Source organism: Lynx canadensis, chromosome C1 (genome assembly GCF_007474595.2).
Source record: "Lynx canadensis isolate LIC74 chromosome C1, mLynCan4.pri.v2, whole genome shotgun sequence".
Taxonomy (NCBI): Eukaryota; Metazoa; Chordata; class Mammalia; order Carnivora; family Felidae; genus Lynx; species Lynx canadensis.
Genome location: NC_044310.1, coordinates 51,603,243 through 51,617,456, shown reverse-complemented (window position 1 = coordinate 51,617,456; position 14,214 = coordinate 51,603,243). Strand labels below are relative to the sequence as shown.

Here is a 14,214-nt window from a genome sequence, read left to right as displayed (position 1 = left end):
AGTCTGGAGGTTGGAAGTCCAAGATTAGAGTTCTGGCATGAATCCTTGTGAGGGCCCTCTTCTGGGTTGCAGACTGCCAGCTTCTCATTGTACCTGACATGGAGGAAGAGCAGAGAGATGGAACAATTCTTGTGTCTATTCTTCTAAGGGTGCTAATCCTACTCATGAGGACTTTACTCTCATGACCCAGTTACCTCTCGAAGGCCCCTCCTCCTAATACAATCACATTGGGGGTTTAGGATTTCAGCGTATGAATTTGGGGGAACACAATCATTCCATTTATAATAATGCTTTAAGTTTAATGATAGTTCTTATACTATATATACTACATGCAGTATGATATACTTCACTTATTCATGACCCTAAGATGCTTTGTACATCTTAAAAGGGAATCTTGATAATTAGAAATATATGGCACTTGCCAGTGATAACCTTGTACATTACTTATTCTTTTCAATACATATGCTATCTTCTCAGATAAAAAGTAATACTGTGGGCATGGACAGGTCATATGTTTCTCTTCATGTTTCTAGAGTGTAGCCTTGTTCCTTGCACATAGAAGGCAATCAACAGATGTTTGCTATGTCATGAGTTCTGCTGTTAATGACATCTCTTCTCAATTTTAGTTTTTCTTTTTCTAATTTTAAACTGTCAGCCTAATTATAATATCTTTTATACTAATTTTTCTTTGTTCCACTGGATCTGAGGTTCATAAATTTGTTGAACCATGAATAAAAGCAAAAAGCTAGCACATGTAGGTAAGAGCCATATGCATTGCTTTAATGAATAGTCATAGTGACATATGGAGGAGGACTGCCCGATTAATTATTGGATTTGATGGAGTTGCTGCCTGCCTGAATGAGTTAGTCCAGGGGCCAATTTATAGTGGCAAAATTCTGTGATGGGCTGGTCTGACCGATAAACAAAGTAAATAAATGAACCAAGTTGACTCAGTAGCCCAGATAATTTGCTAGATTAGCATGAAAATATTATATTGCTTCTTAACAAGAAGATTTGCCTACATTTTGGAATTATGTAGAATTTCATGGTGAGATCCCATTTACATGTGTTTTCAATAACTTAAAAATTTTTTAATGTTTATTTATTTTTGAGACAGAAAGAGACAGATCATGAGCAGGGAAGGGGCAGAGAGAGAAGGAGACACAGAATACGAAACAGGCTCCAGGCTCTGAGCTGTCAACACAGAGCCCAACGCAGGGCTCGAACTCACAAACCATGAGGTCGTGACCTGAGCCGAAGTCAGACACTTAGGTCTGAACTACTCAGTTGCCCCGTGTTTTCAATAATTTAATAAATTTCTTCAACACATATAAACAGAATGTTTTAGTTTCTTTAAGAACCAATGGTGTGAATTGTCAGTCATGTTAATAGTCAAATAAACCAGGTGTTTTTTAGACTTTTTTTTGACTTTTTAAAGTAGTGAAAACCATGAGTACTAGGGAAAACAAATTAAAATTCCACAGGATATAAATTGAAAAGTGTTTTCTTCCTGCCACTGCTAACTCCCTTGTACTTCTTTCCTAACAATAAACAGTGTTACACATTAAAAAAATACTCTTCCATGAGGGTTGATGGGGGTGGGAGGGAGGGGAGGGTGGGTGATGGGTATTGAAGAAGGCATCTTTTGGGATGAGCACTGGGTGTTGTATGGAAACCAACTTGACAATAAATTTCGTATATTAAAATAAAAATACTCTTCCAGGGGCTCCTGGGTGGCTTAGTCAGTTAAGCGTCGGACTCTTGATTTTGGCTCAGGTCATGATCTCATGGTTCATGAATTCAGCCCCAAGTTGGGCTCTGTGTTGAGCATGGAGCCTGCTTGGAATACTCTCTCTCCTCTCCCCTGCTTGCTCTCTGTATCTTTCTCAAAAAAAAAAAAAAAAAAAAAAAACTTAAAAAAATAAAGTAAAAAATAAAAAAGAATTCTTCCAGATATTTTTGTGTATTTACGCAAGCAGGATTATATTACCTATATTCTTACAATATGCTTTGTCCCCTTAACAACATATCATAGACTTCTTCCCATATCAGAACATATAGATCTACCTCATTAAAAATAATTGTGTAATATTCATCTCTATGAATGTATCAAAAGTTAACAACTTCATGTTAATGGACAGTGTTTTGCCATTACAATCAATGCTTCAGTGATCATCTTTTTTTTAAATTTTAGTTTTAATTAATTTTTTAAAAATTTACATCCAAATTAGTTAGCATATAGTGCAACAATGATTTCAGGAGTAGATTCCTTAATGCCCCTTACCCATTTAGCCCATCCCCCCTCCCACAACCCCTCCAGTAACCCTCTGTTTGTTCTCCATATTTAAGAGTCTCTTATGTTTTGTCCTCCTCCCTGTTTTTATATTATTTTTGTTTCCCAGTGATCATCCTTAATAACATCTCTGTGTGCTGGTGAGATTTATCTGTAGGATAAATTTCTTGAAGTACAATTGGGCAGAAAGAAAGTGCATTTGGGGCGCCTGGGTGGCTCAGTCAGTTGAGTGTCCAAATCTTGATTTCGGCTCAGGTCATGATCCCAGGGTTGTAGGATCGAGCCCCATGTTGGGCTCTGCACTGACAGCGAGGAGCCTGCTTGGAGCTTTCTCTCCCTCTCCCTCTGCCCCTGCCCTGTGCTCTCTCTCTCTCTCTCTCAAAACAAATAAATAAACTTTTAAAAAGTGCATTTGAATTTTAAATAGATATTGCCAACTCACTCAAAATAATACATAAAAGTGTCTGTTTCCTTATTTGATGTTTTGCTAACAGTTTGTTTAAAAATTTTTATCTTTTAATAGGCATTTAGTTTTTCTGCTGCTCATTATTTCTGCTACCTAAATGTCTTTGGAGAACTATCTCTTTCCCACGTAGTTGATGGGATTCCATTAGGAATAGGCCAGGTGACTCAGTTCTGGCAATGAAGAGCATCAGTTCTTCCTGATAACTAATGACTTGTTTTTTTTAATGCCTTTATTTTTTACAGTTTTATTGAGATATAATTGACGAAATTGTATGTGTCTAAAAGGTATAGTGTGGTGACTTGCTCGACATATGTATTGTGTAATGATTATGGCAATCAAGTTAGTTAACACATCCTCACCTCACATAGTTACTCTTCCTAATAACATTGTTGTCTAGAGGAGGAAGAGCATGACCTAAGTTGTTCCAATGCCCCAAACTCATATGGGAGCACCAGAAGGAGGCACTCTTTTGCTGGACTGAAACCTGGGAGAATGTAGGCATGAGTTGCTGGCTGGTACATTGCCTTCTTGTTGCATACCAGTGAAGTTGAAACAACAGTGAAGTGTGGTGGAGCATACAGCTGAGAAATGGAGGAAGATGGTGCCTTCTAGATCAAGTTTAGATGAAAGTCAGAAAAATCTACCTCTACGCATTCACAAGTGCATAGGGACATTTGCCCTAAATTTTGACTTTTTTCTTAATGATGATTGTGAGGAAATATGTTCTCTTTGGCACCTGTTTCTCTATCCCAGCCTGTTTTGTTGTTGTTGTTGCTGTTGTTGTTGTTGTTTGTTTTAACTGCCTATACCCTAGAAGTGAGTCTGTGTGACATTAGACTTACCACTCTTTTCTCTCTGGGCCTGTTTTCCTCATTCAAAAAAAGCAATGGGAAGTAGAGGGTAGGCATGATCTAAGGTAACTTTCAGCTCTGCCATTCTGGTTCAACTGTGTTTCCCTGGATTCTGATCCTATAGGTGCCCAGGAGAGTATCTAGTCTGGTTGTTTTTCTCCAGGTGTCTTAGCTTTAATTTGAATGCCAGCTTCCAGCCTTACTTGTTTCAGTTCTGCTCCTGCTGCTGTTCCCTGGCTTTCTAGAACATCCCAGTACAGAGAGTAAAAGTGAAGTCTCAAGACCAGCCAGGCTCCTGGCTTCATGTCATAGCTCTACCACTTATTGGTCATATGACCTTGGTCAAAGTACTTCACTTTTCCATACCTCAACTTCCTCCTCTTTATAAAGGTTCTTGTTAGTGTTAAGGGGATTTTAGATGTAATACTTTCTCAGTCTGTCTTTTTTTAAGTTTATTTATTTATTTTGAGGCAGAGGGCACAGTGGGGGAGGAGCAGAGAGAGGGAGACAGAGAATCCCAAGCAGGCTCTGTGCTGTCAGTGCAGAGCCTGACACGGGGCTCAATCTCACAAACAGTGAGATCGTGACCTGAGCCAAAATCAAGAGTCTGATACTTAACTGACTGAGCCACTCAGGCACCCCAATACTTTCTCAACATCCAAATACTTTATCACAACACCCAAATCTAATTCAGGTTCTGGTACATTTTATGTTCTTAAAACTCAATTCTTTTTTGCAAAGTACTTCACATTAGCAAGTTGAGTAATTCACATTGGCAGATACAAAAACAACAGTGAAGTCCAAAGAGATTGAAATGACTTGCTTAAAATCACACTGAGAGTAAATGACAGAGTCAGGATTCAAAATCAGATTTATTGGCTCCAAATCTCTGTGCTTCTCACTATTCTCAGCAGTGATAACCCATATCTTATTTATTGGAGGACTTTAATACTCTCCTGATGCTTATGGAGATGTCCATCCTCCACCTTGGAATCTGGTTGGCTTGTTCTTTCTCAGGCAGGCATGTCTTAATGGGTTTCCTCTTCTAAACCCACCCATTCTGTTAGATAACCAAATAAAAATGTATCCTCACCTTCCCCAGAAAGAATTAGGACTAGTATTAAATCTGGACACTACTGTACTTTCAGAGCCTTTGTTTTCCAAGGCAAAATGGTTAGTGGAAAGCTAACTGGGTCTAGTTCTGATCCATTAATTCTTTCCTTTAGTAATTGTATGGCCTTGGCCAACTCAATTAATTTCTCTGGGCCTCAGTTTCTTTTATTTGTCAAGTAAGGATAATAATGTTACTAATATCTGCTTTATAAGATAACTGTGATGCTGGAGGTAAAGTATGGTAAGTGCTTGGTTATAGTACACATTCAATAAGTCACTGTTATTGTCAATAATAGTTACTTCAGTTTGTGGGAGACTGAGCTGTTATGGCCCTAAAGAGATTTGATATTATTTGGGGGCTACTCTCTGAGTATATAGTCTTTCAGTTGTGTTTGGGAGAGGATGGGGGAAGAGAGTAGTCTGGTGAGAAGGGCACACATTTTGGATTTAGGTAGTTCTATATTTGGATCTGATTGTGGCAGTTACCAGTTGTGCAAACAGGCAGGTTATTTAATCACTTTGAGCTGCAACCTCTTCATTTGAAAACCAGGGAAAATAATGCCAATTTCACAGAGGCTATTGAAGCAACTGAAATAGCATATGTAAAGCATGGCAGTGATTTTAAAAATTATTTGTCCTTAAAAAAATAAAAAAATAAAAAATAAAAAATAATAAAAATATTTGTCCTCCATAAGGCATTGTTAAAGAATGTCCCAACATTATATGTCATTGTGTTCCTCTTTGTGCTATTAGCACTTAGTGCTGCTATCACATGGTAGGAACTAAAAAAATATTTGCTGAGCTCTCTAAAGCTCTCTAATAAAATCTTTGAAAAAGAAAAAAAAGTATTTGTTGAACTGAATGGGCCCTTGAGTTGAACAGTAAAAACATTTTACACCCAAAGTTGTTTTTTTTTTGTTTTTGTTTTTGTTTTTTTTTTTTTTTTTTAAGAAACTGATATTTATTTTCTATCCACCTTATTTCCACATTCTGTTTTGGAGCCTGTAGAAGAATTGCTTAACACCACCCAGTGTTGTTCTTACCCATTCAATGGTCTGAGAATGAGAGCTGCAGACCAGTCTTCAGTGGCAGACTATGGGCTCTGGTCTGCAGTATGGAACTGCTGGATGGGCACAGAGGCCACCTGCGTGCCTTCAGGCCAGTCTGCAACCTGAGCTCGATAGCAGTAAACTCAAGCAGTTTGCTTGGGCTAGAGATGTCCATTCACCCTGAAATTCCTCCTTGGTCATGGCCTTTTCAGCAGTGGCCTGCTCTTTCTTTTCTATTTCTTTAGAATCTCTGTAGAAATAGATCAGGCATGATCTCCCATGGGTGTGCATGAGGGATGGTGGCACAGGTGCACAGAACTTCCCGCACCATCATGTACCACACGAGCCCCACTGAGCTCCCTTGTTGTTGCACAGGATGGCAATGTGCACATAGCATGGGGGAGAGTCTGTGATACACAGAGCAGTGGTTGGCAGGTTAACATAAGATGCCTCCATGGGAGGCTGGTGGTCAGCCCTGGCCTCAGTAACCACCAGAAGATGTGGTTCTTGGAAGTCTGCCTGGATCTGGTTATTGAAAGTTCTGGGAGTGAAGTACCCAGCAGTAGGAGTGGCTACAGTGGCACCAGCAAAATTCAGGACAGCCCACTGGCCGGTGTTCCTGGAGGCCGTGACACTGACACCAACTGGGTTTTCAATGGCAACAATGGCACAAGCCATCAGTGGAAGCTTCTTCCAGGTCCCCTTCAGATTTATGATGTAGATGCCATCACTTTAACTTTTGTAGATGTACTGTTCCATTTGGAAGTCAGAGTTGGTGCCACCTAAGTAGGTTCCTGCTGCAAGGAATTTAGGGATATCCTCTTCCTTCATTTGTAGGACATCAGAGGCTCTGGGCACTATAAAAGTTTCCCTTTAAGTTATTATGGGACCCTATGACCACACCATGTGGACCCCTGTCTGGGTGGTACAGAGTGGCATACCTAAAGTTTGATCACTGATACGCTCACTCTTCTGTGGCTGGAAATCCTAAAAAAAAGATAAAATGTTAAGGGAGTTATTATGCTGAGTAAAACACCCAGGCTTAGGAACTAGTGTGCATAAGACCTCAAATTTCTTTCTGGCTCTCAATATGAGAGTCATGATTGTTTCCCTTGCGTCATCCTCTGCATGTGGCTTTTCATCTTACATTCTGGTTTTGCTCCAGGAGACTACACTGTCTTATGCCAGGAACCTGATGAAAGGTCACACTCAGAATGGCCAGGCTGGGAAGAGCTCACTTAACAGCATAGGTCTCTAACTACATTCTCTAGTGCTCTACCTCAGTGAGGTAAAAGTAAGAATGAAAAATTCCAAAGAAGCCTAAAATTTAGATTTTGTCCTGAGAGTATAACTGGAAAGTTTTTTGTTCTGAGTTGTGTAACCAGGAATGGGTGAGTTTCTGTCATTTCCCCACCAAATAAAAAGGAATTTATGACGAATCATTGTTAAATACAGTGATGTGGACTTATTCTTTCCAGCTTAGTGTGACCCATCCCAACCTTTTACAGCCAGTTTCTTTAAAGACAGCATGAGAAACCTCAGTGTCCTCTGGAGGTGTTTGTAAATGGATGCCAGCCCAGCCTTTATTACACTGGGTTTATACATCATATAATTGCCCATCTTGATATACCTCTTTCAGACTCTGCTTGAGCAAGGGCAAAATGAGTTGAGGATTGTCTTTTGCTGCAAATCCTGATCTTTGGTATTTTTTGGTTGACAGTGCTTTATCTTTTTCCATGTTGTCCTTGGATTTCTTGAAGTTTCTCTTTTTTTCAGTCTTTTTTTTTTTTTAAATCTACATACATTATGTCAACTTAGGTTGTTATTCACCTAAATTCAATTCAAAGTACCATGGCAAAAATTTACTGAGCACTTGTTCTATATAAAGCATGATGGAGCTGTTTTTTTAAAGCTTCAACACAGAGTCTTTAGAGCTGTGGGATCCAATAGGGTAGCTATTATTGACATGTGGCTATTTAAACTTAAATTAATTAAAATTAAATGAAATAAAGATTTTATTTCCTCAGTTTACTAGCCATATTTCAAGTGCTTCATAGCCAAATATGGCTAGTGGCTACTGTATTGGGCATCACAGATAGAGAATGTTTTCATCATTATGGAAAGTTCTCTTGGACAGTGCTGTTATTATAGAGTTTCAGTTATATAGGACTTCAACTCACTACTTGTCTTTCATTTATGAGATAGTCAAAAACTCATATCTTTCAATGAGAATGTTTTTTAGCAATTCAAATAACACTTATTGAATTTTACTGTTAGGTACTATGGGAGATAAAAGGAAAAATAAAATATGTTTCTTGTCCTCAAGGAACTTAAAAAACATATATGTATCTTAAATTTAATGTTTTTTTAAATGTTTATTTATTTTTGAGAGAGAGAGTGAGCAAGTGATCATGAGTGGGGAGGGACAGAGAGTGAGGGAGACAGAGGATCCAAAGCAGGCTTTGTGTTGACAGCAGACGGCCCTATATGAGGTTCGAATTCACAAACTGTGAGATCATGACCTGAGCTGAAGTTGGACACTTAACCAATTGAGCCACCCAGGTGCCCCAGTAACTTAAAATATATGGAGGAAAACTGGCACATAACACAACTAATGAGATTAATAGGGTAGGATATGCAAAGTGATGTAGTAGAGGCATAATCAAAGTACAATGGACTCGTTTGAGGAGGGATTTCTTTTTTTTATCATTTAAAAAAATTTATTTATTTATTTTGAGAGAGACTGAGAGTGAGGGAGAGGCAGAGAGAGAGAGAGAGAGAGAGAGAGAGAGAGAGAGAATCCCAAGCAGGCTCCACATTATCAGCATAGAGCCCCACTTGGGGTTTGAGCTCATGACCCGTGAGATCATGACCTGAGCCGAGATCAAGAGTCCATGCTCAACCAGCTGAGCCACCCAGGTGCCTCTGCATTAGAATCTTCATTTGAAAGGGGGCGTTTAGAAAGGAAAGGGCATCAGGAAGGCAGAAAGTCATTTTAGGTGGCAAGGGAAGAATATGAGTAAAGACATGGAATAGGGAAAGCAGTTTTGTCTAAGGCAGGTAATATGGCATAGAGATTAAGAACATAGCCTCTAGGGACAACCTGTCTGGGCTCAAAAACCTGGCTTTACTTCTTTTTAACAAGTAGATTCATCTTTCTAAGTCTGTTTCTTCATCTGTAAAATGGAGCTAATAGTAAAACAGTAGCTATCTAACAGAGAATTTGTAAGGATTCAATAAGATACTGTTTTTGGAGACTTGGCACAGTGCCTGGCTTATATCAGACCACTAGGGGAGGAACTGGGGGAAAGTGAATTTGCAAATAACAGAGTCTGCCAACAATGGTTGAATTTAGTGGCTGAAATAAGATAGAAGATAATTTCCCTTTCAGTTAAAAATCTAGAGGTAGGCAATCCAGAATTGATAGGTTGGCTCTCTTCCACAAAGTCATCAAGGACCCAGTTCCTTCTAACTTTCTGGTACACCATCGCTAGGGTGTGGCCCTTGTCATCAAAGTCCAGGATGGAACTTTAGTCATGATATTCATGTCCCAATCAGCAAAATAAGTAGGCATCCTTTGTCTCTTATGGTTCCCAGAAGTTGAAACCTGACATTTCCACTTGCATATCATTGGCATGAATTCAGTCACATGGCCACATCTAGCTGCAGGGAAACTGGGAAACGTCTTTTTTCTGGGTGGCCTTTTTACCAGCTAAAATTTTTATTACTAAAATTTATAGAAGAGGGGAAATGGATATTGGAGGATATTAGCAGTCTCTGTTACAAAGAGGGACAAGAATGAAGCCAGATGACAGAGATCTTCTATGCAGTCTAAGGAGTTTGTACTTTTATTGCTTTGGCTCTGTGGAGCTACTGATACTCTCCACATAGGGAATTAATACAATTAGAGGCTGTTCATGTAATGGACTTGGACGTGGTTCCTCAAATCAGCAATACTCACCCCAGAAATACTCAGATACTTGCAAGAACAGTTACTCTTAATTAAAAAAAAAATTCCCCTTGAGCTTCTAACAGTCTTTCCCATTCTCCTTCCTCTTTAAGGAAGGAATGAGGTAACCTGAGGGGAGGAAATGTGAGAAGGCAATCCTTCCACCTGGCAGCTCTCTTTTAGACTTCCTCCAGTGCATCATTGGCGCTCTCAAAATGTGCTGAGAATGGAAATCAGTTCTTTATATGGGCAGGTGCCAAGCAAAGGGAATTGGTATCTTATTATCAGGATATCGTGCTCTTTCTCTGAGTACTTTGTGGTTACCCTAGACACTGCACTGTTGATGGGGTACCCGACTAGATTCTAAGCAGCTTGAGGACAGAATTCAGGTATTGAGTCCATATCTTCTGCATTTAACACAGTGCCTAGTGTAAAGCACGCATAAAATTGTCAGATGTCTGGATAAATGCTGAGTCTGTAAATGCTGCCTAGGATAGTGTTGGCTTTAAAGCAGTTGTACCAGGGCTTAAATCCTCATACTGAGTCTGTGGTGAAAGCATCTCAGGCAAAGGCTAAGAAAAGATTTATGTAAGGTGAAGACATAATTGTGTCCACTTGGAGTGTGGTTCTGCTCGGAATGCACTGGATAGTGAAACAATGAGATCAGGTCAAATAATTTGTGTTAAATTCTGAAGCCTGTCTTTTCTTAGTCTTTAATATTCTAGGCACTACTTTACTAAGACAATAAAAATATACTGAATTTGTGTGTTTACAAAATATATCTTGAGGTAAGCCCCTCCAAAAATGTTTTTATTTATTATTTATTTTTTTAAGTAATCTTTTTGCCCAATGTGGGGCTCAAATTCATGACCCCGAGATCAAGAGCACATACTCTACCTACTGAGCCAGCCAGGCACCCCCAAAAAGATTTGTTTTTGATGTTTATTTATTTTTGAGAGAGAGAGAGGGAAAAATAGAACAAGCAAGGGTGGGGCAGAGAGAGAGGGAGACAGAGGATCAGAAGTGGGTTCTGTGCTGACAGCAGAGAGCCCAATGTGGGGTCCAAACTTAGGAGCCATGAGATCATGACCTGAGGCGAAGTCAGACACTTAACTGGCTGAGCCACCCAGGCACCCCCCCACCAAAGATTTTTAAATCAACAAATATTTACTAAGTATGTGTAAAGCATTATGGTAAGGGCCAGAAGGAATAAAACTTACAAAGAACCAATCCTTGCTTTCAAGGAATTTACAATCAACAAACACTGTGCTAGGTTGTAGGAATCTAAGTATGGTTGACTAGACTCCTACTCACATGGGACTTACAATATGGTATGAAAAACAGACAGATAAACAGATGACTGCCTGTACTGTGATTTAGTGTTTGAACCTTTCTCAGAGCCAAATATACATATTTTGGTAAAAATCTGAAAAAAATCTGTACATTTGAGATTTTGTAAAGTCTGCAGACACATTCTAGTTAACTAGTATATAAAATGTTTTCGAGGAGTTGGATATATTTCAGGAGCGGCAGTGATGTGATATGCAACCAGGAGAGAGAGAGACAGGGAAAAAAAAAGAGGGTTGATCATTTTGAGGTGACATTAAATTATCTTTTGACACCAGCTGTATCTTTTTTATAACAGAAAGTGGAAACAACTCTGTCCTTGACCTTCAAAAAGAAATTGACTTACCTAGCTTAACTATTCAAACAAACAACTGTGTACTCTCTTCAATTCCTATGATGATTTTGATTTACTGTAAATGACTGAATTTAATGAACTAAATTATGCTATTTAAATGCATTTTGTGAATGGTATTGTAGTTTGTTACAAAGCATTATGTCTATGCTAAATTGTGCTGTAAATGATATGGTATGGAACATATGTGCTGTATTCATAATTTAACTGTTGCTATGGAGTACCTTCTTGGATAGGACATACTGAAAAAGGAGCCTTTATTTACCTGGTGAAATGAAGGTGATATCTCAGCAAATCACTAGGTCTTACTGACCTTGGCAGAATTACAGTGCTAATATTTTCACATGGATGAACTGTTCTTGAACAATTTCTCTAATGTATATGGCAGAAATAGGCTTTCCATTAAAACTGGGTATATATGGTATATCTTCTCTTTCCATTTTTTTCCCCTTCAACAAACATTTACTGCAGTCATTGCAAGGATAATTCCACCTCCATTAAGGTACATGTTTTCTCCTGGCCTCTCAAATGGTAGAGGTAATAGAATACAAAGGTTTGTCCTGCAGTTATGCTGGTGGTCTCTGAAAGGACTTGCATTAAATAACACACTGCTTTTCCTCTTTCTGAGTAATTCCAGAAACTTGAAAAAAGAGTAAACACTGGAGCCAAAATACCCCCTTATTACTGATACAGGATAAATTGGCTTAGCGTGGGAGCCAAATGGGCTTTCTAACAATATCCTGACTTCAGGTATGCTTATCTACTAGGTCTTGGACTTCTTTGCATGGAAGGACTGCTGAGGTAAGATTTTTAACATGGAAGAACAAAGAATTTGTGCTTTCTCTGGACAGGCTCATCTCAAGAGAAAAAAGAATTGAGCCAACTGGAGCACGTCTAGTTATTCTTTACAAAATTTACCAGTTAGGTTTGAATGTATGGGGGTAGAGAGAGGCCTTAGCTCTCTTCACAGGAAGGGGACATGAAGCATAAGAAAATCACTCCCCAATAACAAGTGTAGTTTTTTAAAAAAAGAATCAGTTTAAAAGTTTATTGCTAGAGAGAAATCCACAGGATTTGTTGCACATTTACGATGATGCTTCCATTTTTCCCCTCTAAGGAGTATCTTCATGGCAACAATACTTCTATTATTTAAAAAAAATGTTTATTTGTTTATTTTGAGAGAGAGAGAGAACATGGGGGAAAGCAGAGAGGTGGGGGGAGGAGAGGGGATGGAGAGAATCCCAAGCAGGCTCTGCACTGATAGCATGGAGCCCGATGTGGGGCTTGAACTCACGAACAGTGAGATCATGACCTAAGCCTAAAGTAATAGTTGGATGCTTAACCGACTGAGCCACCCAGTCACCCCAGTACTTCTATTAGTTGATGGAAGGTAAAGACATAGCAGTCACATTATAAGTTCAGGAAAAATTGCTTGGAATTTAAATGATCATTCTTAGTACTTCAATGCTGACTACTCTGCTATGCCGACATACATACACAAGACAGAGTCAAAAGACTTTGGTTCTAGGAGAAGTTTCATGATCATTAGCTCTTGGCTTAGACTGCCATAACAAAATACTATAGACTGAGTAGCTTAAACAACAGACATTTAGTTTTTGTAGATCAGGAGGCTGGAAATCTGAGATTAAGAATTTCAGCATAGTTGGTTTCTGGAAAGGACTCTTCCTGGCTTGTAGGTGGCTGCCATCTTGCTGTATGCTCACACATCCTCTTCTTTGTGTGCACTCAGATACAGTAAGCCAGCACTCTCTGCATAAGAACATTAATCCTATCAAATCTGGGACCCACCCTTATGACTTAGTTTAACCTTTAATAATTTTCTTATAGTCTTTGTCTCCAAATATAGTCACATTGGGGGTAAGGGCTTCAATATGAATTGGGGGGGTGAGGCATAATTCAGTCCATAGCAAGTTCATTGTGTGACCAGGCAAGTGATTTCTGTTTCATTTTCCCTTCCTGTGAATGGGAGTCCATGCCTTATGTACCCTTAAAAAGTTAACAGTACATCAAGTAAAATCATAGGCGTTAATACATTGACGTGTTTAAACTGCTAATAGTTACTGAGGGTAGGCTTTTCTTGTTATTACCCATCCGTGGTTCTTTTTTTTCTTACCTGCATATTCCTGGATGGTAGATAGGAAAGGTAAGTCTTTGGTCTCACCCCTTTAAGAAAACATCTTTTGGGGTGCCTGGCTGGCTCAGTCAGTGGAGCAGGCAACTCTTGATCTCGAGTTCATGAGTTCAAGCCCCACATTGAGTATAGAGCTTACTAAGAAAGAAAGAAAGAAAGAAAGAAAGAAAGAAAGAAAGAAAGAAAGAAAGAAAAAGAAGAAAGAAAGAAAGAAAACATCTTTTGGGAGCAGATAACAGCATGAAGCAGGCATTACACAGCAAGAAATGCCATTTTTCCATAATGACTTCAAACATTCAGCAACTAGATTTCACAACCAACCAATCCTCTGGCAGGAAACAAGAGTTCAGTTTTATTTTAATTGTTTTTGAAGTAGAGTTTTTGGATCAAATGCATGAAAGATTAAGAGAAGAAATCTATAAAGACCCATCTCTATACTGCAAAAGAATATCATAATGTCAACACTGGACAGAATATTAAGCTGGTGGGTGAGTTTTCATTTTAATGAGATTCTTCTGAATGTAGCTTAGAGTTAGGGGTATGCAAATGACTGGACAGTCAATTTTGATGAGTTGCTATAAGAAAAGAATTAGTCATTTTTCTGTCCTGTATTTGGCATATTTCTCAGAGGGATTCATTTAA

General features: G+C 38.9%; 1 pseudogene; it reads right to left on the bottom strand.

Annotated features, from left to right (window-relative positions):
- Window positions 1-3,750: 3,750 nt before the first annotated feature.
- LOC115519725 lies at window positions 3,751-7,510 on the bottom strand (annotated as a pseudogene).
- Between the last annotated feature and the right edge of the window lie 6,704 nt (window positions 7,511-14,214).